Genomic DNA, 25,413 nt, shown 5'->3' with positions numbered 1-25,413 from the left:
TTCCTGGACTCCTGCTCGGGCTTCCCCGTCTGCATTCCTTACGGGGTTTGTGCCTGTGTTTGTGTTTAGAGTGTTGTGCAAACTGATATCAAATGGCTCCACGTTTGGAACTCCCTCGGGGTTTATGGGTGGTACACCGAGCCCTATATCGGTGTTTTATCCGAGTCCCTCACTATCATGAGCAGGTGAGCTTTGCGTGCTAGACATATTTTTGCCTGAAATTAAAAAAATCTTTGACAAGAAAAAGTGTGAAGAATAACGTGTGTTATCAGAAAACTATTACTAAAATAATCGCTATTATCTTTAGCCCCACGGTGGGTGCCAAACTATTTACCTCGAAAAATGGGGGTAACAATTAAAGATAATTTGTTGATTTAAACATATGTGATTAATTCTAATACTAGCGATTATACAAGCAATATTAAGTTTAAGTAAGAAGAATTGATGACCCAAACAAGTATTACTATATCAATGGGGACCTCGAGCTCGTCTTTCTTAGTGGCATCGAGGTCAGCTAAGAGCAATGGAGTATGAATAATAAAGTAAAAGCAATAAAGCTGAAGAACACTTGCTAAGCACGTTAAACAAGAAAAGCAGAGGAGAATATTCTATTGCAGTGAAGAATAATGTGTGATCTAAATGATTGATGTCCCCTTTATATATAAGGAGAAAACCCCAATATAGTACATTCCTAATTGAGATAAAGAATTCTGTTGGTATAGGTGTATAACAACCTAGTACGGACCCGTACCGTTTTGTACAAATCTTATCCCTTAATTTATGCCCTGATCCACGTGTCCTTGAGAAATTCCCGCTCTTTCTTGATTTTCACCGAGAATGTAATGCCCTCGATATGGGTCGAGCCTGGTATTTGATATTCTTCCTCGAGGTGCATGTTCCCTAACCGGGTCTAACCTCTACCTCGAGCCGCCTGGACTCGGACTCATAGCCCAATTTAAGGCTTCGAAATCAAACTTCTTGATTTTGATCGTATACAGTAATATCATCAATCTACCTTCAAGATAGTTGCCGTTTCGAATATTATAGGTAATCATTTTACTTTAATTATTTTTCTTTTCATATATATATATTTCAATCTCACTTTCTAGATTTTCCTTTCAAAAGTTTTTTACCGTTATACTGTTTGACCAGAAAACGATAATCTTTGGTTAAACTAATTAATCAGCTATTAAGGGGAGTTAATCCTAGTTAAAGATGTATACGGCTAAAATCGGAGAGTCCGATTTTATGATCATTATGGGATTTCACAGCTCGAGGTTTGACCTCGAGGGCTCCCAATGCTCGACCTCAGGGCAGTGCAAATAGGTGGCTATCTTAGACAAGCGGGAAATTCCCAAAAGGCATGTGGCTAAAGCTGACCAGGTCTACAAGAATAGTACAAGTCCGTACCGTGACATCAAATAGCTGTACCAGCTGCATATCTTTGTAATAAATGCATATTTACTATGTTGGGATTCCCCCTCCTATATAAAAGGGACCCTTGTCATTTTGTAAACATACATGATATTGAATACAAGAACAAGAACATTCTCTGCTCTCTAACTTAAACATTCTCCATTGTCTTTCCTTTGATTTATTGCTTACATATATTGCATTTCATTGATTGTTCTTCATTTATTACTCATCATTGATCATAAAGAGCCATTGTCGAGGCCCTTGGAACTGTTAGTCCTTCATCTATCATCACCAATCAAGCTCATTAGCTCAACCTCGAGGCCCAGCCCAGGTCGGTCCGAAACCCCTATTCACAGCCGTTTGGTTTGAATAACCACACTACCTCTTACTCTTACTTTAATTTCCTAGCTCATATTTAGCATCTATTGCTTAACAACCAGCAGTAAAATAAATCACTCATTTTTAGAACCACAAAATCAAATCTAATTGTAATTACGATTTTCAAGGTAAACAGTTTGGCACCCACCGTGGGGCTAAAAATAATAGTGATTGTTTTAGTACTGGTTTATCAAAGACACAAGATATTCTTCACACTTTTTCTTGTCCAAGAATCTTTGATTTCAGGTCAAAATGTCAAACTCTGTAAATGCACATGAAAACAACGGTCCTGAGGACCATGGAGAGAATGGTGTAGTTGTTCCAGGCGTCTGTGTACCATTGTGAAACCCTGAGGACACACCAGAGCCAATCCCCGTGGATGTGGGCTCACGCAAGGACCAACACGTTGAAATAAGCTCCCGCACTAATGGGAGTACACGCCAAGAAAACCAACAAGAAGCTCAGAGAACCCCAGCTCGGGAAGAACGAGAAGTCAGCCTTCACGTCATTTTTGAGATGTTGCTGGCATAACATCTAGCAATTGTTCAACTACAAAGCCACCAAAAAACTTCAAGCACATCAGCACTAGAAACGGATCCTCGAGCCGAACAGGTACCAGAAAGATCAAGCAATAACGGATCGGCAATCGACCCCACTATTATGAAGATGCTCGAGGACCTCACAACGAGGATTGAATCGGGCGAACAGAAGATAGAAGCTAATGACAAAAAGGTGGAGACCTACAATTCAAGGGTTGATCAGATCCCGGGTGCTCCCCTAATTCTGAAGGGTGTAGATTCAAGGAAATTCGTACAAAAGCCAATCCCATCAAGTGCTGCTCCGAAGCCCATCCCGAAGAAATTCAGGATGCCCGATCTCCCAAAGTACAACGGAATCTCGGATCCCAACGGGCACATCACTGCTTACACTTGTTCTGTAAAAGGAAATGACATGAAGGACGACAAGATTGAATCCGTCCTATTAAAAAAAATGTGGAGAAACACTTTCAAAAAGGGCCATTGTATGCGGCGAAATCAGAGGACTTACTTTCTCGCTATCAAGACACTTCGGAAGAATACCTCGAGACCCCGAGAACGTGGAGTTGCGACCGAGTCCCCTCCCTCGGGGCTCGTCGAGGCCCGACTAAAGGAAGACAAAGGTCGAGGCTAGAGTAGAAGGGGAAGTTCCCAAGGCACACGGCTAAGTCTGACAGAGCCGGCTTACTCAAAGCCTGTGCCGAGGCATCACATCTAGCCGTCCCATCTCCATGCTTTACAATTAATGTATGTTGTACCTTAACTAGATTCCGCTCCTATATAGGGGAACCCACACTACTTTGGAAATGGCTGATGTTGCTCCAACTATTCTCCACAAGATCAATAATATATATATATCTCTCTCTCTCTCTCTTTCTTCTCTCTAACTTGCTCGTTCTTACTAGCTCGAGGCCACTCTTAGCATTTATTAGTTTCATACTTGTTCTTCATTTATTGTTTGACATTGGCCATAAAGAGCCTTGTTTAATCTTACCTTAACTGTTATCCCCTTTCCCGGTTACACCGATAGCTCGAGCTCGAGCCAGAACATCGACCCCGAGGTCCTTCATCGACTAGTCCGAAGCCCGGGCAGCAAGCCTCTCAGTTTGATTATTGCCCCATTTTAGCTTGTATTCTATCGTTAAACTTCATATTCTTAGCACTAACTACTCCAACAACTAGCATAAAAATAGATCACGTATTTTTAGAATCCCATTTACAAATTTAATTGTTGTTACCATTTTCACGGTAAATAGTTTGGCGCCCACCGTGGGGCTAAAAATAATAGTGATTATTTTCTTGCTGGTTTCATTGCACAAACGCAAGTTATCTTTCACACTTTTTCTTCTCCAAGAACTCTTGATTTCAGGTCGAAATGTCTGGCTCGGTAAATAAGTTTGAGAACAACTACCTCGAAAATCACGGCGAAAACGGTGTGGCTGTTCCAGTCGTTGGTGCGCCACCGCAGAACCCCGATAATGCACCTAGCCCGATTCCAGCGGACGCGGGTTTGCAAGATGTGCAGCAGGTCGACGAAACTTCACACACTGAAGGAAGCATACAACATTGTGACCAACTGGAAGCCCAAGAAACTCCGGTTCGGGAAGCACAAGAAGTTAGTCTTCACAATATTTTTGAAATGTTGTAGGCACAGCAGTTGGCTATCGCGCAGCTGCAAAGCCATCCGAAGACTCCCAGCAGAATAGCGCCGAAAACAGCTTCCCCTGCCGAACAAGTGCCCGAGAGATCAAGCAATAACAGATCGGTAGTCGACCCTGCCATAGTAAAGATGTTTGGGGATCTCACCAAAAGGATCGAATCAGGTGAGAAATTGATAGCAACCAACGATAAAAAAGGCCGAGACCTATAACTCTAGGGTCGACCAAATCTCGGGCTCGCCCCCGATCCTAAAATTTGTAGATTCGAGGAAGTTCGTGCAATGACTGTTCCCCGAGGAAGCAGCCCCGGAACCCATTTCGAAGAAATTCAGAACGCCAGAACTCCATGAGTACAACGGGACCTTAGATCCCAACGAGCACATCACTGCCTATGCTTGCGCGGAAAAAGGCAATGACCCAAAAGTTAATGAGATCGGGTCCGTATTATTGAAGAGGTTCTGGGAAACAGCCTAAAAAAGGACCATGATAAGGCATCATAACCTAGCGCCCAACCCTATAAACCTGCTTTCCATACCGGCAGTTCCCTCCATAAAGGCACATGTCGATGCCATCGAAGCAACGATGAGAAAACCCGGCACTTCCAGGGCCGAACAAAGGGAGAATGAAATGCTGCGGGAATTCGCACCTCATTCCCTGATGGAATGAACGGGATTACCCCCGGTCTTGGATGATTGGGCGATACAGTCCTTCACTCAAAGCCTAAACAAACCAATCCCGATGATTTCAGGGTAGTTCAAACAAAACTCGATCGGGTACCCAATCAAGATTTGGTCGGATGCCCGTACCCGGCATCAGTCGCAAATCAGGGTCGTGGATCACCATTTGGGAGCCTCATCAGGCTCAGTGTACCCAATCAGGCTCCTGGCAAAGAAACCAATGCCAAATAAAGGAAGGAACCGCCTCTGCACCACAGATAGGAGGAACGCCCCAAGACGCAACCTACCTCGCAACGATCAGAGAATGGACCGAGGACACTATCCTCGAGGAATCGTTAATAGAGCCAGATTCAATAGGGACGCATGGCCGGCAAGGGTGCCTCACCCATTAGAGTACAATTTCAACATCGCTATACCAAACATCGTGTTCACCGTAAGTGAAACCAGGGACGTCAAATGGCTCAGAACAATTTAGTAGAATCCCTCTCGAGGGAATCGCAGTTTGGTGTGCGAACTATATAATGCTCGCGACCACGGAGCCAAAAATGGCCACCAACTCAGGAGGAAAATGGCTGTGCTACTCAATAAAAATCACCACCGATAATTGTTGAGCGATCAGGCTCGAGTTCAGTTCTGAGTGAGGAAGGCAGCTAGGAAGAGCTAAGCAAATGAGCTGCGACATATTTCCAAGATAGTGGCGGAGCGACGACACCCTCTAAAGACTCATAAAAGGGAGAGTAAAAATGCTCGTCACCAGAGAAAGGCAGACCTGGGGATATACTTCCAAGGACACCCTTATATTCAACAAAGAGGGTACCGAGACCTTGTCTCAGCCTTACACAAACGCACTGGTAACCTTCTTCCTCACTCGATCCATTTTAAATAAAACATGTTCTCATTAGTTCAGGTGGCTCGATCAATGCTGTTGAGCTGAGGATGATAGGGTGGTTCAGACAGCCGGACAAAACACAACCATCTCTCGAATCTTTGACGGATTCCAAACGGTGATCGCTATGACAAGGAGAAAGACCATTATCCCAATATAGCATGACTGGCCCAGACCGGAACGCCAAGTTTCATATCATCAAAGGAGGCGTAGGGCACGGACGCCTTATTCAGACGACCACAGGCGCACTGCCCGAAGACAGAGCCGTCCCCACTTTGCCAAAAGAATGAAATTCCACGCAAAGGACGGAATTAAAACCGTCGGCAGAAAGCAATACACGACAAAGGGAAATTCCGCATCACATGACGCATCGCCGGCACCAATATCTCCACTCTCGAAAGAGTCAAAGGGTAAGCAAACCACATCTTCGGCCAAGCCCGATTAAACACATCGGAGAGTTGTACTAGAGTCCACACTCCGAAACAGCATGAACATATCAAACCTCGAAACATCGCCTGCACGTCCCGTGGTAAAGAAAAACTACCTCCCTCCTTCATTATTTTTTCACTAACCTGTATGCAGACACCCGACCAGGGTGTTCGGAAGTGCTAACTCTAGCCGAAAATCTCGAAGCTTTGACGGGGCCCATCGCACCCTTTCCCCTTGGCCGGACTTTCACCCCGAAGAGGGTCTCGCCAGCAAGGTTCTTAGAGGAGCAACGTACCCCCTAAGGAGGATCCAACAAGATCGCAGGACTTCTTTTGCAATAAAACGATGAAGGGCACCCCCCATAGAGGTGTTGTCCGCTCAGAAGAGCCGAGGAACGACAGACTGAGTTTCAATAGGGAATCATGTACCGGACGAAATGGTCCAAGGAGCCGCGCCCACGCAGGCCGAGCTCACAATAACGAGACGACATGTATTTATGCCAAGCAATAAAGAATATCTTCCGGCATCTCATACTCCGAAAAAGGAAATTTCAGCATGCTCACGGCAGGGGTCCCTCCACGGAATACGTCCCGAAATACTCGAAGACTTAGGATCAACTCCGGGCTCATAAGGCCCTAAAAAGGTAACTCCGAGCTCACGAATAACGACCTTCGAGCCTAAGCAAACTCGATGACTCAGAGACTGTCGTCAAAGCCATATTCTGGAAATCCTGAGGCCATAAGACCCCAAGTGGGCAGACTCGGTCTAGCCATATCTATTTTACATAGCAACAAAAACTGTAAGACCTCAACAGGCATGACAAACTATAAGACCTCAACAGGCATGACAAACTGTAAGACCTTGACAGACATGAAAAACTGTAAGAAGTCAACATGCATGACAAACTGTAAGACCTCAACTGGCATGACAAACTGTAAGACCTCAACATGCATGAAAATTTTGTAAGACCTCGCTATAGCCATAAAACTCAATCCCGAAGTTTAGGCTATACGTTGCATTTGTAAGAATCCCGAAAGGGCATACCCTCGGTGTAGATGCCTAAACTATCACTCGGGATAAAAAATGGCTCTGGCCAAACACATATGACTACGGTCAAAACAACTACTCCAACCAAATTAACGCGACTCGGGGACACTCGACCGTCGCTAACAAAATCGCAGGCCACTACTTCTAATATACTTCGAAAAGAATATGTTAAAACAAGCTTCCCTCAACAGGCAAATGAGTTTCGACCATGTCAGCTCCAAATCACAAGGTTTCGATCTACTCAGCCTACGAGCTAAAATCCTCCCGAGCTGCTCGAACATCACCGCTAATGACTTGAAATCGAGGTTCTTCCCAAACCGACGACGGGTTAGGCGAATTTATTTCAAAAAGACCTTAACGAGAGGAAAACAAATCCTACAAACATGCCCATGGGCAAAAGCGTAAGAGCCATTGTTGCCATCCAAACAAGCCTCTGGGCCACACACTGAAAGGTCACAACGACCAACAGCATAAGAGCCACTATTGCCAGCTTGAAAATTTAAAACCTAAGGATTAAAATGAGCTCGAGTCGTAACCCGATTCGGAGACCGAATCTAAAATAGTTAACTACACATGCCTAAGGGCACAGCTAATTGCCATTGGCACCAGCCAAACGAGCCTTCGGGCCACACACTTAAAAGGTCGCTTCGACCCGAGGTGCAGGACTTATCGTCATCCGACCATGCAGGCACAAAAAACCTTAAGGGTCAATTAAAGCTCGAGTCGCAACACGACTCGGAGACTAAACCCAAGATAATTAAAATACAAATGCCCAAGGGCAAGGAAAAAGAACCATCATCATCCGCCCGTGCATGCACGGGAGATTGAAGATAAGGTAAGCTCGAGTCAAAGCCTGACTCGGAGACTAGACCTAAATGGCTGGGCAAGGCACAAAGGCCTTAGCTCCTACTCGCATCAAAAATCACACTTAAGAGCCTCCGGGCCTGTCTAGTGAGATCCAGATCCACGGGGCTCCCGCCAAACACCGAAACCAGCCGCCTGGTCGAAAGCAATGCGGAAAGAGATGCAAAAGAGATAAAGCTTCAAGTTCTCTATTATCATACGCAAAAGGTGCATTCTCCATATACAAACATGCTCTACAAATGACAAATACAAAATAGCGAAATAAACGCTCCGCTCCAGAAGGTTATGACCTATCAGCCCCAACTTCGCTCTTTGTGATGTCGGCAAGATGCGACCGAGTATCACGCTCATCCGCCCTCGTGCGTGCTAATTCCTCCGAGAGAATGAAGCCCCTAGCACCAAACTCTTCGAGTACCTCTCTCCGGGATCTGAACATATTCCTCGATCCTCTTCTCACGATCGAGGGCCCGCTTCAACTCGGCTTGGGCATCAGCACCGTCCTTCAAATGAATTGCCATCTCCTAATTAGCCTTGGTCCGACTTAATGCTGCTTTAGCCCGGGCATCGATTATCTCAGCTCTGACCTTCGAGAGATCGGACTCGAGCTTCACAATCATATCCTCTTGAACTGAAGCATTGTCACGGGCCAAGCGGAGTTGGGCCTTGAAGACGGGCACCTTGGCCAAGGCGCCCCTCTCATCTAAAGCTTGGGCCTGCACCTGATCCCTCAGTTCACCACAAGCATTCCTGACTCGGTTGGCTTCAACCCTGAGGTACTCCAAAGCCTCTGTCTTTTTCTGTAGCTAAGGTAGGAAAAAGGATTAACCTAAAAGGTCAAAAGAGCGAAGCGCACACTACGAAAGGTTACCTGCTCCATCAAATAGCTCTCGTAATTTGAGCTCCGGTATGCCTCATATCGCCAGTGCATCAACTCAACCTCCTCCCCAAGAATCCTAAGGGGCTCACCCTCATCTAGAGCTTTTCTAAGCCTAGCCCCATGACGGAGCAGCTTAGACATGAGCCTATCAAAGGCCTACAGAAGAAAAACTCGATAAAGAAAGGAAGGCGTGAAATACATAAGGACTACGATGAAACGCACCATGAAGTGAAGCCGTCAGACTTCCTCGAAGGCCGAGCACACTCCTATTGGTGCAGCCCCTTCAGCCCTGAAAGAACCAACCTCGGTTGAAGCATATTCACACGGGGGAACTACCGTTCCGGAACAAATGCTCCAGGAACACTAGGCTCGGGTGACGTCCTCTCCTCGAAGACACGGGATCATTTAGCTCCGCTAAAAGCTCTATCGCGCTGTGAGTGTAAGTCACCTTCACCACCATCATCCCTTGGCTTGAAGGCCGATGACTCCTCCCCCTATTCGGAGGAACACCCGATACCTTTAACAGCAAAAACAGTAGAAAGGGGAAAGTATCATCTCAAATATATGAAGACCAAGGTGAAAGCAGCGTACATGCATACCTTGGTGTTTCACTTCCCATCTGCCGCAGGACACAGCTCGCCACCTGCGCTCATCGTAAGTTGAATAGGGCGCCAACCTCCGGGCCCAGCCGGGCAGATCGAGAACTTCGCCCGGCATCCATGAAGTTGCTACAAAAAGGAAGGAGACACAACTACTTAACTGGTTTTCACTATAAGCGAATCTAAGGAAGCACGAGACACTCTACTCATGCGCGTAATTCCATCCCTCAGGAAAAAGCATGAGCTCCACGGGGATAATGTCAGCCTTTCGAACCCTGATGAATTAGGTGACCCACTCTTGATCCTCATCTTCCTCATCATCGACAACAAAGCGCGTTGACGAACGACAACGTAAAGTTAACAGGCCTCGATGATGAAAGGGCTGGTATAGCCTCACGAGGTGGCTAAGCGTGAATTCAAGCCTAGCCTTCTCTGTAAAGAACCTCATCATCAGACCCACTCGCCAGAACAACTGATGTATCTAAGCCAAAGTAACCCGATAGTTCAAGCAGAAATCAAGCACAACCGTATAAAAGGGGGCCTAATGCAAAAGGATATATGTATACGTTCAAGAATGCATAACAGAGTCCATAACACTCTCATCCAGGGCAAGCATCTGCAGCGCTACCCCTTCGCCCCATCCGCAATGTCTCCTCACCATCTCCAGATGTTCCTCTATTATCAAAGAAACATTCTTTAGAGTGAACTCCCGCGGATCCTGAACGTTGGGAGTGGAACTCTCCCCTCCCTGCCGGGCCGGCCCCGAAGTAGCTTCCATGGCTATGGTATAATTGACAGGCTAAAATAGGGACATGCACCAATTCTTTTTGCTCCTGAAGAAATAAAGGACCCGATGCCAAGGCGGAGGGATAGCTGTCCAAAATAATAAGATCTGCCAAAAAAGCAAAAGCCGCCTCACATATATGTGGGAAACAACAACGATTCGCCTATCTAGAGTAATCCCCGGGAGGACAACGGCGTTGGTACAAATCCCGGGGTGGTACCCGACCCTAGAGGCATCCATCGACAAGAAGTTAGGCTTCAAGAAATAAACTGCATCGTCTCTAGTCTCGAGGTAGTGCCTGACCTCGAGGATCTCCACCAAAAAAGAAATCAGGCTTCAGAAAGCCTTTGACGACATCATAGAACTCGAGGCGGTACTCGATCTCATGGTTTTCCTTTCTAAAAAGAAACGTAAGCACTCAAAACTCCGATCATGAAGGCTCTAGAAGGCTTGAAGCATCGCCTAAATATAGACAACCCCTCAACGGAAGTCTATCCACTACGCTTTAAAAGGCTATCTACATCAAGTTCAAAGTAGACCCCCAGGTACCCGAAGCTGACCTTCGCTCAGGATATCACTCTAAAAAGCTCTGTAACTTAGCGTACTATCTCCATGAAACTCGAAGGGCCTAACGGTCCGAATCTATCAAACCAATTCAGGCTTGATCCAAGGTATGATGAAGGGCTCGGAAAAGAGCTACACCAATCGGTGGAAGATCGGAAAGAATACTCGCATACGAGTTAAATATCAACGACCGACAATAAAGGAAAACATTCGAAAACCTCGAAGCACACAAGAACATGCAATCATAAGGCAAGTATCAAAAATAGGAATCAAGGAAGTATCTTTATATTCATGAATATTTATGTATAGCAGCCCTTGAGGGGCCCTCTCATATGATTACAAAAGCCTACAGAAGATCTCTACACAAAAACATAGGAACAGAAGGATGTACATGTGACGAAACCCAAGAACCCGGTCCATCCTTGAGGTACATCTTTGGTATCATCATCCTCGAAGCGCCGCCCCCTCGAGCTCGCATCCTCGAAGGTAATTCCTTCAGCTGCCATCTCCTCTAGGTTCCCAGCTCAACCCCGCAGAAGGGCCTCGCCGAGGGAAAAGATGAAGAAGAGGAAAAGGAGGGGATGCAGAGGAGGCAGAGAAAGGAGACATAGCCTGCCGAAGCAAAAGGTTGAAGATTCGGCGGCCACCAGCCTCGACGGTCGGTAGTGCCATTTTATCCCTTGGAAAGGAAAAACCCAATGGATGAAGTGCCACACCAGGCCTAGTTAGGAAAGTGAGCAGCAGTGCATAGTCCTAATAACAACCTATAAAAGGGGAAAACTGATTCCCCGTCTATCATCGTCTCGGGCCAACGACAATAGTAACAACAGATGTAACAGCAACCACAGCAGCAACAAGACGGCATGGATGTGCTCGACAAAGGGAAGCTCCAGCAAGAGGCCGCATCACAGCCTACGGGAGCTCTACGGAACGACCTTGAGGCCACAAGCCCCAAACATAATGCTAAAGGGTAAAGGAAGATGATAAGAAGAAATGGGCAAGTGAGCAGATGAAGGTACTTGGATAGAAAAACAACGCCAATGCACCCCCATTTATAGGGGGTAATAACACGGTCATCTAGGCTTTGAAAGATTGACTGGAGGATGCAATTACTACATTTTTGAAGAAGCGAATCGACGACGATACATTCATCTTGGAGAATAAGAATCGACAGTGCATTGAATGATGTCAAATACACAAATCCATGGGACACCCTGGTTGCCGCAAAAGCTTGCGCCACAAGTTGCATCATTGGTATGACGTCACTGTGAGAAGCTTATGGAGTTAGGTGTCAGGATCATTTCCCATCACTTCGTTCTGGGAAACACGGAGACTATATGTATGAGGCGAAATCAGAGGACTTAATTTCTCGCTATCAAGCCACTTCGGAAGAATACCTCGAGACCCTGAGGACGTGGAGTTACGACCGAGTTCCCTCCCTCGGGGCTCGTTAAGGCCCGACTCAAGGAAGACAAAGGTCGAGGCTAGAGCAGAAGGGGAAGTTCCCAAGGCACACAACTAAGTTTGACAAAGCTGGCCTACACATAGCCTGTGCCGAGGCATCACATCTAGCCGTCCCATCTCCATGCTTTACAATTAATGTATGTTGTACCTTAACCAGATTCCCCTCCTATATAGGGTGAACCCACACTACTTTGTAAATGGCTTATGTTGCTCCAACTATTCTCCACAAGATCAATAATATCTCTCTCTCTCTATTTCTTCTCTCTAACTTGCTCGTTCTTACTAGCTCTAGGCCACTCTTAACATTTATTAGTTTCATACTTGTTCTTCATTTATTGCTTGACATTCGCCATAAAGAGCCTTGTTTGATATTACCTTAACTATTATCCCCTTTCCCGGTTACCCCAATAGCTCGAGCTCGAGCTAGAACATCGACCCCGAGGTCCTCCATCTACTAGTCCGAAGCCTGGGAAGCAAGCCTATCGATTTGATTACTGCCCTGTTTTTAGCTTGTATTCCATCGTTAAACTTCATATTCTTAGCACCAACTGCTCTTACAACTAGCATAAAAATGGACCACGCATTTTTAGAATCCCATTTATAAATTTAATTATTGTTACCATTTTTACGGTAAACAGCTATGATGTGGTATCATAGCCTATACTTGAATTTGATAGACTCATTTACCATATTGGCGGACTCTTTTATAAAGGCGCATGCCAGTGGAATCAAGGTTGCTACAAGGAATTCTGATGTCTTCAAAATCAAATAGAGAGAAAACAAGATGCTACGAGAGTTTGTGTCTCGCTTTCAAGTGGAGCGAATGGAATTACCACCAGTCTCCGATGACTGGGTAGTACAAGCCTTCTCCCAAGGTTTGGAAAAATGAAGCTCGATAGCTTCGAAGAAGCTAAAGCAGAACTTGGTTGAATATTCCGCCGTGACTTGGGAGGATGTCCACAACCGATGTCAATTAAAGATTAGGGTCGAGGATGACCAACTAGGATCCCCCTCAGGCTCAGTATATCCTAACAGGCTTCTAGCAAAGGAACCAAAGCCAAACAAGGAAAGGTTCCAACTGTACACCGAAAATTGAAGAAATGCCCCAAGGTGCAACATACCCAAAATGACCGAACGACAGATCGAGGTCAGAATCCTCGGCAACTCGTGAATAGATCCGGATTTGACAGACATACAGGACCAACGGAGGCACCCCGATTATTTGAGTACAACTTCAATATTGATGTTTCAGGCATCGTATCGGCCATAGGTAAAATCAGAGACACCAGGTGGCCAAAACCCATACTATCAGATCCGTCACAAAGGAACCCTAACCTTATGTACGAATTTCACAGCACACACGGTCATAGGATCGAAGATTGTAGACAGCTCCGAGAAAAAGTAGCCCGACTAATTAACAAAGGGCATTTCCGAGAGTTCCTCAGCGACTGAGCCAAAATCCAATTTCGGGAAAGAGAGGTGAACAGGAAAAATGAAACAGAAGAGGCACAACATGTCATCCACATGATCGTTGGAGGAACTGACATCCCATATGAATCCATGGTCAAATGAACAAAAATATCCATGACCAGGGAAAAGCAAACTAGAGGTTACGTACCCAAGGACACTCTCAAATTCAGCAAAGAGGACATCGAGGTTCTGTCTCAGCCTTATAATGACGCATTGTGAATTTCTTTTCTTGTGAATACATATCAAATTAAACATGTGCTTGTGGACCCAATTAGCTCAGCCAACATTATCAGATCGAGGGTGGTGGAGCAACTCGGACTACTCGACCAGATCATGCCCGCCTCTCTAGTCCTCAACGGATTCAACATGGCGAGCAAGACAACGAAAGGGGAAATCACCCTCCCAGTCAACATGGCCGGCACAACCCAAAATGTCAAGTTTCATGTCATCGAAGAAGACATGAGATACAATGCCTTGCTCGGAAGGCCATGGGTACATTACATGAGAGAAACACCATCAACCCTTCATCAAATGATGAAATTTCCAATGAAGGATGGAATAAAAATGATATACGGGGAGCAACATGCAGCAAGAGAGACGTTCATGGTGCATGATGTGGCACCGACATCGACATCTTCAACATCGAAGGAGCCAAAGGATAAACAAATAGCGAAGTAGCAATCATAAGCTACATTCTCGGCTGCACCCAAGAAAATAAGTGAAGGACCGTACCACGTCCCCGGAGCAAGCGGTTAAAGCATATTGAGGCTCGAGCGCCATCGCTACTAAGGTATAACTATCTCCCTTTTTACTTACGTCTTACACTAAACCTATGTGCAGGCGTCCGGTTAGAAGAATTGAAGCACCTTCCATCTTGAGGACCTTAGGTTTTAAAGCATACGTTGCACTCTTTTCCTTCGATCGGATTTTATCCCAAGAAGGGTTTTACCGGCAAGGTTTTTAATGAGGCAACATCTATATGCTACCTAAGGAGAACTTAACAAGTATTCAAGGCTTCTCTTCAATCAACCTCGAATACTGGGGGCATCCCCCTAGGAGATCATCTCCCTGGGCGAGCCAAAGAGGGTCTCAATAGAAAAATGATGTATCGGGCCAAACGGTCGAAAGAACCGTGTTCGCATAGAATAATCGAACCCTCGATGACAAAAACTATGTATACTTATACCAAGTAATCAAGGAATATTTTTTGATTTTTTACCATCAAAACACTTTACACTTCAATGAAGTTTGCTATTTTCACAAGAAACGGCTCAAGAGCTAGAAATTTCCCGAACACTCGGGAACTGACATAAGAAACTCGAAGCCATAAGACATTTGGGCCGGAAACTTCAAGCTCATAAGCCCTCAATGAGACAACATCAAGTTTACAAGGAACAACTCAAGAGCCAAAAACTTTCGATGTCTCTAGGACTGTCGCCAACTGTCACCCCATCGAGCAATCAGAAACTCAAGGCCATAAGACCCCAAGCGGGCAACCTCGAGCTCTCCATGCGGCAATTCTAGAAAATTTAGGACCTCCATAAGGCATTATCGACAGTGTAAGACCTCCATAAGGCAATACCAAATCTGTAAGACCTCAAGCAAGCCATGAATTAAGCTTGTGCCAAGTAACATATCTGTAAGACCTCAAGTAAGGCATGTTCAAATTTATAAGACCTAACAAAAGATATAATCCTATTCTTAAAGTCAAGGGTAGATATTCGAACTTGTAAGACCCCTAAAAAGGCATACCTCGATATAAACGCAGAGGCTACCTCACTCGGGGACTAAAAGGCTACGGCAAAACACAATGACTACGGTCATAAGGCTCTGGCCAAACTAATGCAACCCGGGGATGCCCGAACATCGCCATAGAATCATAGGCCTTCAATTATTTCGAAAATACTTCAAAAAGAACTGGTTAATCAGGCTACCCTCGGCATAAGCAAAAGAGCTTCGATCATGTCATTTCCAAACAATGAAAGGCTTTGAAACAATTCATCCATCGAGCAAAACCTCTTGAGGTGCTTATTTATCATTACATAACGACTTACAATCAAGGTTCTTATCAAACCGTCGAAGAGTCAGACGAACACAAAAACTTCAAAAAAGTCGTTAGCGAGGGAAAAATAAAGCCTACATTAGAGGTCGTACCAACCCAACACGTAAGAGCCTAAACGCCAACCCATATTAGAGGTCGTACCAACCCAACACTTAAGAGCCTAAGCGCCAGCCCATACTAGAGGTCGTGCCAACCCAACGCATAAGATCCTAAGAGCTAGCTTAAAATTCAAAAACTTAAGAGCCGATGAGCTCGAGTCGAAACCCGACTTGTAAACTGAGCCTGTCGGTTAGCTAATAAACACCTAAGGGAAAATGCGTAAGAGCCTACGGGTCGGCCTAACAAGCCTTAGGGACGATTCACAAACCTAAGGGTTTTACCTCAAAGGCCAATTCATCTAGCTAATCATTGACAAAAATATTCAAGACAAATAAAGACTTCTTTTTATATGTATATGTGAAAAAATACAAGGCTTCATTTACAATGTTCTCTAAGAGCATTATATGCATAATCAGAAAGGAAAGGCCTAGTCTACGTTCCCCTCGAGGACTGCTACCCCATCGGTCTCTTCCTCATTATCTTCGGCATCTGATGCGAGGAACTTGGCGTCGTATTCATCTGCCTTGGCCTGATCTATCTCTTCCGAAATATTGAAGCCCCTAGCATGTATTTTCTTGAGGGGTTCCCTTTGAGATTTTCACCGGGCATATTCATTGCTCATGCTCTCCCGATCGGAGGCCCCTCTCAACTCAGCTCGAGCGTCGACAGCGTTTTTTAAATAGACAACCACTTTCTTATCAGCCTTAGATCGAGTCTCTTCAGCTTCAGACCAGGCATCCACAACCTTGGTCTTCATCTTCAAAAGGTCAGACTCGAGCCTTGCAATCCTGCTCCTCTGTACCGAGCTATTTTCATGATCATTTCGGAGTTACACCTCTAAGGCAGAAGCCTTGGACAAATCATTCTTCTTGGTCGCGACTTGGGCATCTATCTGAGCCTTTAGCTCATTACACTCATACTTAGTTGGACAAATTTTGCCCCAAAGGTGTTCCAGGTCCTCTGTCTTACTCTGCAACTGAAGTATCAAAATATTAATCTCCAAATAATAGGAGAAGGAACATGCATCCTATCGAAACAAAAATTACCTGCCTCTCGAGAAGTCCTTCGTAGTTCAGGCTTCGATTCTCGTACCGAAGGTGTCTCAACTCCTTTGACCTTTTATCACAAAGAATCCTGAGGGATTTCTCCCCGTTCAAGGTTTTCCGCAACCTGGCCTCATGGCAGAGCAGCTCGGACTTGAGCTTGTCAAAGGCCTATGAAAAAGAAGCTCAGTGAGAAAATGAAAATGCAAAACCAAAAAACCAACAAAGTCAACCAAAACTCACCACAGAACAGAGCCACTAAGCATCCTCAAATGTCAAGCATACATCTTCTGGCCTAGTCTCATCGGCCCTAGTTGAACCGATCTCAGTGAGGACATGGTCGCTCGAGGCCCTACTTGATTTAGGCTGCCCCTGGCCTCGAACATCCCTTGAAGTACCTTCGACAGGGGATGATGACGGCGGCAGAAAATCTGTATCCCTCGAAGTACCTTTGACGGGAGAAGAAGATGGTGGCAAAAAATCTGTATCCCCAGAAGTACCTTCGACGGGAGAAGAAGATAGCGGCGAAAGATCCTTGTCCCTCGAAGTACCTTTGACCAGGGAAGAAGATGGTGGCAGAAGAGGAGCCACTCCCCCGAGGCTAGAAACCTCGGGTATTACAGGCTCAGCTGCTTGATAGGTATATGATCTACCTCAACGGTTGCATCTCTTTTGTGCCTCCAAGAAGACCCTGCCTCACTATAAACCTCCTCGCCCATCGAGGATTCTTTACGCTTGTTATCACTCTTCGGACCCGATGCCGATGATCGTCCTTCGTCTCCGAGGGAGCATGGTCTCATCTCAGAAAATTCTCCAACGCTTGCGGTGACTGAGTTAATACACATAAAAGAAAGTACCTTTCAAAGAAAATAAAACCACACAGCACGTACCGTGGTGTTTTGCCTCCCATCTACCCTTCGACAAGTCTCACCATTTACACTCATTGTAGATCGAGCAACCACGGGATTGCTTCGGGAAGGGAAAGAAAATGCCTTTATGAAGTCTACCTCCACTATGAACAAGAACGACAAAAGCACAAGTGTACCACTTACGTGTGAAATCCCATTTCTCAGGGAATGGAAAGAACTCTACAGGAATAATATCGGCAAAGTATGAGATCTTATCTATTTATAAAGATCATTATAACGTGCAGAGGATGCCAGAAGGCCGACCGTTGGCCGCCTAGAATTAATGATTTTGGGAATCGTGCCAAAGCAACCCTTCAGTCACTTCAACCGCTTACGTCATAATGTTGGCATCAGAACTAAAGCATCAGGAATCAGATTGTCAAAAACTATTGAGAATGATCTACGAGTTTGGTTTGAGCGAACACTCACTCGATTATCTAGCACCCGGACTACACGATTTCGAGCTAGTTTTCGCTCGGGGAATATTCATAAAGCCTCAAGGTTATCTTAATTTCGAGTTCGAGCAAACGCTCGCTCGATTACTAAGCCCAAGGGCTACTTAATTTCAAGCCAGTTCTCACTCGGGGACTACTCATAAAGCCTCTGGCTATCTTTCTTTCAAGTTGGAACAAATGCCCGCTCAACTATTAAGCCCAAGGGCCATCCGAGTTCGAGTGTATCCTCGCTCAGAGACTATCTATAACACCTTAGGGCCATCAAGTTCAAAGGAAATTTTTGCTCGGTTGGAGGCCACCCGAGCTCAATCAAACTCTCACTCGGGGAGTATTTGTAAAGGCCTAAGGGCTATCTTTATTTTTAGATGATCAGGCAAACTCTCACTTGAGGATTAGCAACGAGGCCTAAAAAGGCTAAGCTTTATTTTGAAGCTCGAGCTTAGAGGTCCTGGCAACCTAAGTGTGTATCAGATCAATCCAGACGTAGCACGAGGCACGACAAAGAATTTCAGGGAATATCGTATTAACCAATCGAGAACCAAAGGGATTAAGTGTTCGGGTCCGGTATTCAGACCAATTGAAGGCAAAATAGAAGCTCAGCACAAGTCAAAGGCAAAACAAAGAAACCTTTGTATTAATAAAAGGTGATTACAAAAGCCAACGAGGGGTCCTTACACAGAACCAAAGAAGCAAAAAACAACAGCTAAAAAGCCTAATCTACTTTCGAAGGTATGTCCTCAGGAATGACATCTGTGATAACTGTTTCCTCGGGGACCCCATTTCGGTCTTCGGAGCGATGTCTTCGAGAATTTCCTTCGAATAAACAATAGATGAAAATGGGCTATAGCCTATTAAAGAGCAAAAGCTTTTAACAAGCTAGGAAAATTGTGGCTTGGTGAAAAACGTTTGGCGAGTATAGGTCTCATCAACACTACTATTGTAAAGCCACTCCTTGAGACATTGCACCGGCGTGGGATGCAAAAGTTAGTAGGTGATGCCACCTCATTCCATGGAAAGCAAATGGAATGAGGCACCACACCAGGTTGATGTTAAGAGAGATGAGCAGCGGTTTGCAGTCCATATATCTTCTGATGCGGCAAAAATTTGAGGTCTCTCTCTCATTATCTCGGGCCAATAACAACAACAATACCAACCCAGTATAATCCCACTCAGCTGGGAAAAGCTCTGTAAATGAGCCATGGCATGACTGACAAGGCTGCTTCCATATGACCTTATGGTCGCGGGTTTGAACCATATGAATGTGAGTTTAGATGAAGACGAAGAGACAGGGATGGGATGTTGAGGAAAGGATGAGAAAAGTCTTGGCTCAAGAAATTCCCCATTTATAGAGAGACAATAGCATAACCAACGACACAATCAATGCCTTTGCTCAAGAAATTCCCCATTTATAGAGGGACTGTAGCATAACCAACGACGCAATCAATGCCTTTGGAAAACATATCAACGGCGCAATCAATGCCTTTGGAAAACGTTTCAACGGCGCAATCAATGCTTTTTAGGGAGATGGATCGACGGCGCGATCACCGCTTTTAGGAAAGCGAACTGGAGGTACATCCAATGCTTCTAGGGAGACGGACCGATGGGATGTTCTAGTTACTTTGAATGCTTATGTCACGAGTATGATGTCATCACGAGATTTTGAGAAAATCGAGGTCAAGATCGTTCCTTTTCATTTTATTCTATGAAACGCGAGGACTATCTGTATACGGCTAAAATCAGAGAGTTCGATTTTATGATCATTATGGTATTTCACAGCCCGTCCTCAGAAGACTCAAAGCATAGCTCGAGGTTTGACCTAGAGGGCTCCCAATGCTCGACGTCGGTGTAGTGCAAATACGTGGCCAAAAGCTTGTGGCTAAAGTTGAGCAGGTCTACAAGAATAGTACAAGTCCATACCATGATATTAAATAGATGCACCAACTGCATATTTTTGTAATAAATGCATGTGTACTATGTTGGGATGTCCCCTCATATATAAAGGGGACTCTTGTCATTTTGTAAACATACATGATATTGAATACAAGAACAAGAATATTCTCTGCTTTCTAAATTAAACATTCTCCATTGTCTTTTCTTTGATTTATTGCTTACATTTATTGTGTTTCATTGATTGTTCTTCATTTATTACTCATCATTGATCATAAAGAACCATTATCGAGGCCTTTGGAACTATTAGTCCTTCATCGATCATCCCCAATCAAGCTCATTAGCTCAACCTCAAGGCCCAACCCAAGTCGGTCCGAGACCCCTATTCACAATCGTTTGGTTTGAATAACCACGCTGCCTGTTACTCTTACTTTACCTTCCTAGCTCATACTTAGCATCTATCTCTTAACAACTATCATTAAAATAAATCACGTATTTTTAGAATCACAAAATCAAATCTAATTGTAATTACCATGTTCAAGGTAAACAAAAGTTAATAACTACAAATCCTAGACTAATGGTGTGAGAAAAGTGGGCAGTGAATAAATGAATTTAATGTGCCAGTATTAAATGCATCGAATGTAATAATATGTAAAAGGTATCAGATATTAAATGGCAATAAATTACACTAAATATAAATAAAGAGGAAGATTCACTTGAGTGAGGTGGATGATTCCTTCCTCTAACTGTGATGAATAACAAGAATATAACAAAAGTAGTGAGTACTTTCTCGGATCTGGTGGAAATGACAATGGACAATCAAAAAAGGGCGAATCTCTTTAGAAAGTTATTATTTGTATTTATCTACAAGAGTTCTCATCATATGGAATGTTACATGCCCTTTGCCTTATCTCTCATTTTATTTATGTGGGATATTCCCAAAGAAACCTAAAAGTATAAACGGAGAGAGTATTTAAGAGAATATTCCCTCCGAAGATCCCAATACAAAACTAGCCATTACTACTATCTGCTCTACTCGACCTCGGTCGGGGTTGACTGCTTGGCGACTCATTCTGTTTATCACTGGTCGACTTCGACCAAATTGCCCATGATAAGTTACAAATTACTCATGATAATTATCTCTTAGTGCTGCATTTTCTCAGTCGGATTTTGACCCATACAATTAGTCTCTCCGCTTATCGAGGTTGTCCTTTGGTCAACCTTAGTGAGTGGACTTTGTTAGTCGCAGTCAAGAAATTCAGGTTGGCAGGTCGAGTAGTAAAGATAACTGTCGAGATGGTAACATGGAGCTTTGCAGGCCACAGCTTATTGTGACGTTGGTTCAGGCTAACATTACAACATCATGTGTCGTTATTACACATCTTCCCGATGCGGTGCATCGCCTCCCGTGCCCCTGTCATTTCGACCTTTGTGTATCGGCGATTGATTTTCTAGATTTGGGTGTCTGTGTTATCTATAGAAAGGGCTTAGGAACCTCTTGTATGATCCTTTATATTTTCTAGCATTTGAATCTGCACATTTTCCCCCCTTCTTCTTCTTACTTTATTATCACTCCCGTTGCTTCCATTTTCACACCTTTGGTCTACTTTTTGATTTGAGTGATTTCTGTTACTTCTACCTCTTTCTGTTCGTATGTACTACATTTACAACTAACAAAAATGGTTAATACACCTTTTGTCTCTGATGGGGTTCCTGAACCAACTCCACTAGTAGTGAGAATGCCCTCTCACGATGATGAGGCTGTTATCCCTGCCAAGGATGAGAGCTTTCCCACTGTGGAGGAAATCCTTCCTCATAATTTAAGCTCAAGGTTGGACTTCTCAAAGTCAGTTGTAGACGAGCCTGAGCCTGATCCTGTGAAGTTCGAGATGGGTACAACCCATCTTGCCGATCTTAGGGCCAAATACAACATCCCTGTAGCACCCATCTGGTCCCAGCTAGGAATGATGTGATCCATATTGATTGTCTTGGGTATTTTGCATTTTACACGTACCCGTTCCAAGTGGGCTATTCTCTTCCTCTTCCCCCGTTGGCGAAGGAATTCTGCTACTTCTAAGGCATTTGTCCGGCCCAACTCTCCCCCTATATTTATAAACTCTTCCTTATGTTGATAAAGTATGCAGAGCTGACCAACCACGAGATTTCCATCCTCCATCTGCTACACCTTTTTGCACCAACCTTTCACCGAGGTACGATGATACCCCTCCACTATCGTGGGACCAAGGTATTGGTGGTGAAGATGGACGATAAAGCAAATCTTCGGTTTTGGTTTAACTTTTTCTGCATAGATCGAGCACATGGTGGCAAACCCCAGAGGATTCCATGAAGCGTTGAACTTCACCCATAAGTGTTTTTGCTAACTTATTGCTTGTTGTCTCTCTCCGGTGACTTAATCGTTCATCTTCCTCTTTTGTGCAGCCGAGAAGGAGCCTCCTACGCTGGTTGCTGACATTCACGACTAGGTGATTCAAATTTTACCCCACATGGTGGGGATTTGCGAATGGTCTTCGTTTAACAAGAATTTTGGACGTAAAACTTATTCGACTAGTAAGTCATCCATTTCGATCTTCTGTTGCTTTGACATTCATGTCGTCTTCTTTTTCACTCCCTTCCTTCATGCAGTAGTGTCAATTTCAACTTCTATTTTGGTTGTCAGGTCAGAGGGTTGCGAGAATAGTGAAGGCTCCTACTCCCGCTTTTCGTCAGGTGGGTGCATCAACCGGGTCTCTATTCACTGCGACCGCAAACAAATCCATATCGATTTGTGCTTCTTCTTAGACCTTGGTAGGCCCTTCGGTGGAGTCTTTGACTTCTCTCAAATCGCACTTAGTGAAAGAGTCATCATTGAGCGAGGAGGAAGCAGTTACATTAAAAAGGTGGAGAGTAAAAGTTGGCAGCGAAACAATAGGAAACGAAGGGGCAACAAGGGGCGATCTAGAGCTGGCCACAGCTGCATATGATGGAGACGTGGATTTGAATGTAGAGACTTTTGCCATCTGCAGAGGTTGCAGAAATTGCTCCTTCGCCCGAACATTACTGAAGAAGGTGGACGATCAGAAGTGGCGGAAGCCGTTCTTAGGGGTGATCCATCACCATTCGGGCAGGCTGACGTTCCTTCATCGGTTAAGGAGAGAGGGAAGGGTGTGTCTGTGGATAGATATGAAATCGGTTCCGACATCGACCCCAAAGAGATACGGATGTTCGATGAGGGGTTTACTCGAGTAGAAGTGATGACGGAGGGATCCACTCGCACTATAATCATTCCCTTGGACTGCGACTTGTTGGTGAATACAGAGAGTGTAGTTCCTTATGTAAGGCCCCATGAAAACTTGTACTCAAAACCAGGTAGCTTGTGGTGCCATGTCCCGAATATATGTTAGGAATGTGTAAAATTAAGCGAGCCGCGGTTTGGACCCTTTTGGTACTGATCTATGTTATAAAAAGTCAAGAAATACTGTTTTCTAGGAAATGCAATTCTGCAGTCTAAAATGCGGTCGCATAACAGATATGCAGACCGCATAATCGTCGCAAAGTGAGTCATTGTGTTGATCGAATTGGTGGTTAAATATGCGGTCCAATATGCGATCGTATAACGGATATGCGTACTGCATAGTCATCGCATATTTCCCTTGGGATTTTGTGAGGGGCAATTTTGCGGTGCACTATGTGACCGCATAATGGGTATGCGGACCACATTTTTGCCATATACCCAGGTAGTGTGTTTAGATTTGGGAGCACTTTTGCGGTCCATTTTGCGGACCGCATTTCCACTCTACGATCGCAAAGTGCGATCGCATACCTAACTTGGGCCTGGGAATTTCAAGTAACTGTCTTCATCTCCGTTCTTGCAGGTAAAATCCCCAACCCTTTTTCAATGTTTTTAGATTTAAACAAAAAGGGGGATTCTCATGCGTTAATTCTTGAAAATGGAAGTTGAGATACACATGCATGTCCTTTAAAACCTAGAATCTAGTAAGAGGAATTGGGTAGAACTAAAGATTTGCAAAAGAGGGGTTGATAACCTAAGTAAGTTCGGGCTGAGTTTGTGAACTTCAATTCTAAGTTATATGTGTTAACTTGTGAACTAGATTGACGGTACTAGGTTGTTGGTGAATTGGAAATAGAAGAAAAAAAAAAAGAAAAAAGGGGGAATTCGACTCCAGGTATGTATTGCTAACTTTAACCCTTGTAAAGTCACCATGTTTGGTGTACGAGTAATTGGTATGTTTTACTTATGTGGACTATTTGCGAATTCTTGTGATTAATATTCCTTGAATGTTGTTGGTTAAGTCTCCCGATATAATGGTGTAAGTAAATGGCAAAACCAAGTGTGTGTGTGTGAATGTGTTTATGTGGTAAGAGTTGTGTAACAAATGATAGAAAGAAATCGTAATTGATGCGATTGAAACAACTGTGGTAATATCATACGTGACTTGTCGTGGGAAATTATCGTTGTGACTTAAATTGTATACGGGCTGTTGCATATGATGGAAATGGTATTGATGTTTATGAAAATTCTTTGTGAATTGTTGTTGTTGTCGTGTGAAATGTGATTATCTGGTGGGATCGGGTTGCGCGCTGCAACACGAAGTTATAAGGTGTTGGTTGTGGTGATAAGGGTGGCCGAGGTAATAAGGGTGGAAAAGTGATCGAAATCACTATTGAAATAAAAATATGTGAAAGTTGTGAAATCATTGATGTGATGAAATAATGTTGAAAGGGGAAAAGGAGAGATTGTGGAGTTTGTTTGGCTTTGGTTGTTCCTTTCATGTGCATTTGATTGTTGATTCTGTTATTGTTTGTTATTTTTGTATTTCTTGATTTTACTTGGGGTAAAGTTTGTTCATACATACCAGTACAATTCAAATGTACTGACGTCCCTTTTGCCGGAGGCGCTACATTCGTGTTATGATTGTAGGTGGTTCCATAACAGGTACTCCAGCCCACCGACAGTAGCACTCCTTCACCTTCCGTCAGCTGAATTGGTGAGCCCCTTTCCTCTCGAGGGCCCTGCGTGGCTCATGCCGCTTATCATCCCGAAAATTTTATTTTGGTATTTGCGTAAGGTATAGCTGGAGCCTTGTTACCGACAAGTATTGTAACACTCTTTCATATATGTGGGTTATGTACTTATGTATTTTGGGCAGTATAACTTGTAAACCACGCTAAGTAACTATGTATGTTATGTAAATCTCGTAAGAATGTGTTTAAATTTATAAATGGCTATTTCACTTGGTTAATGGGTAATGGAAACGCAGGGTATCACGTGGAATAGGAAAGGCACCCAGG

The sequence above is a fragment of the Nicotiana sylvestris genome, chromosome 8 (genome assembly GCF_000393655.2).
Source record: "Nicotiana sylvestris chromosome 8, ASM39365v2, whole genome shotgun sequence".
NCBI classification, from domain to species: domain Eukaryota; kingdom Viridiplantae; phylum Streptophyta; class Magnoliopsida; order Solanales; family Solanaceae; genus Nicotiana; species Nicotiana sylvestris.
Note: the sequence above shows the minus strand (reverse complement) of the source record.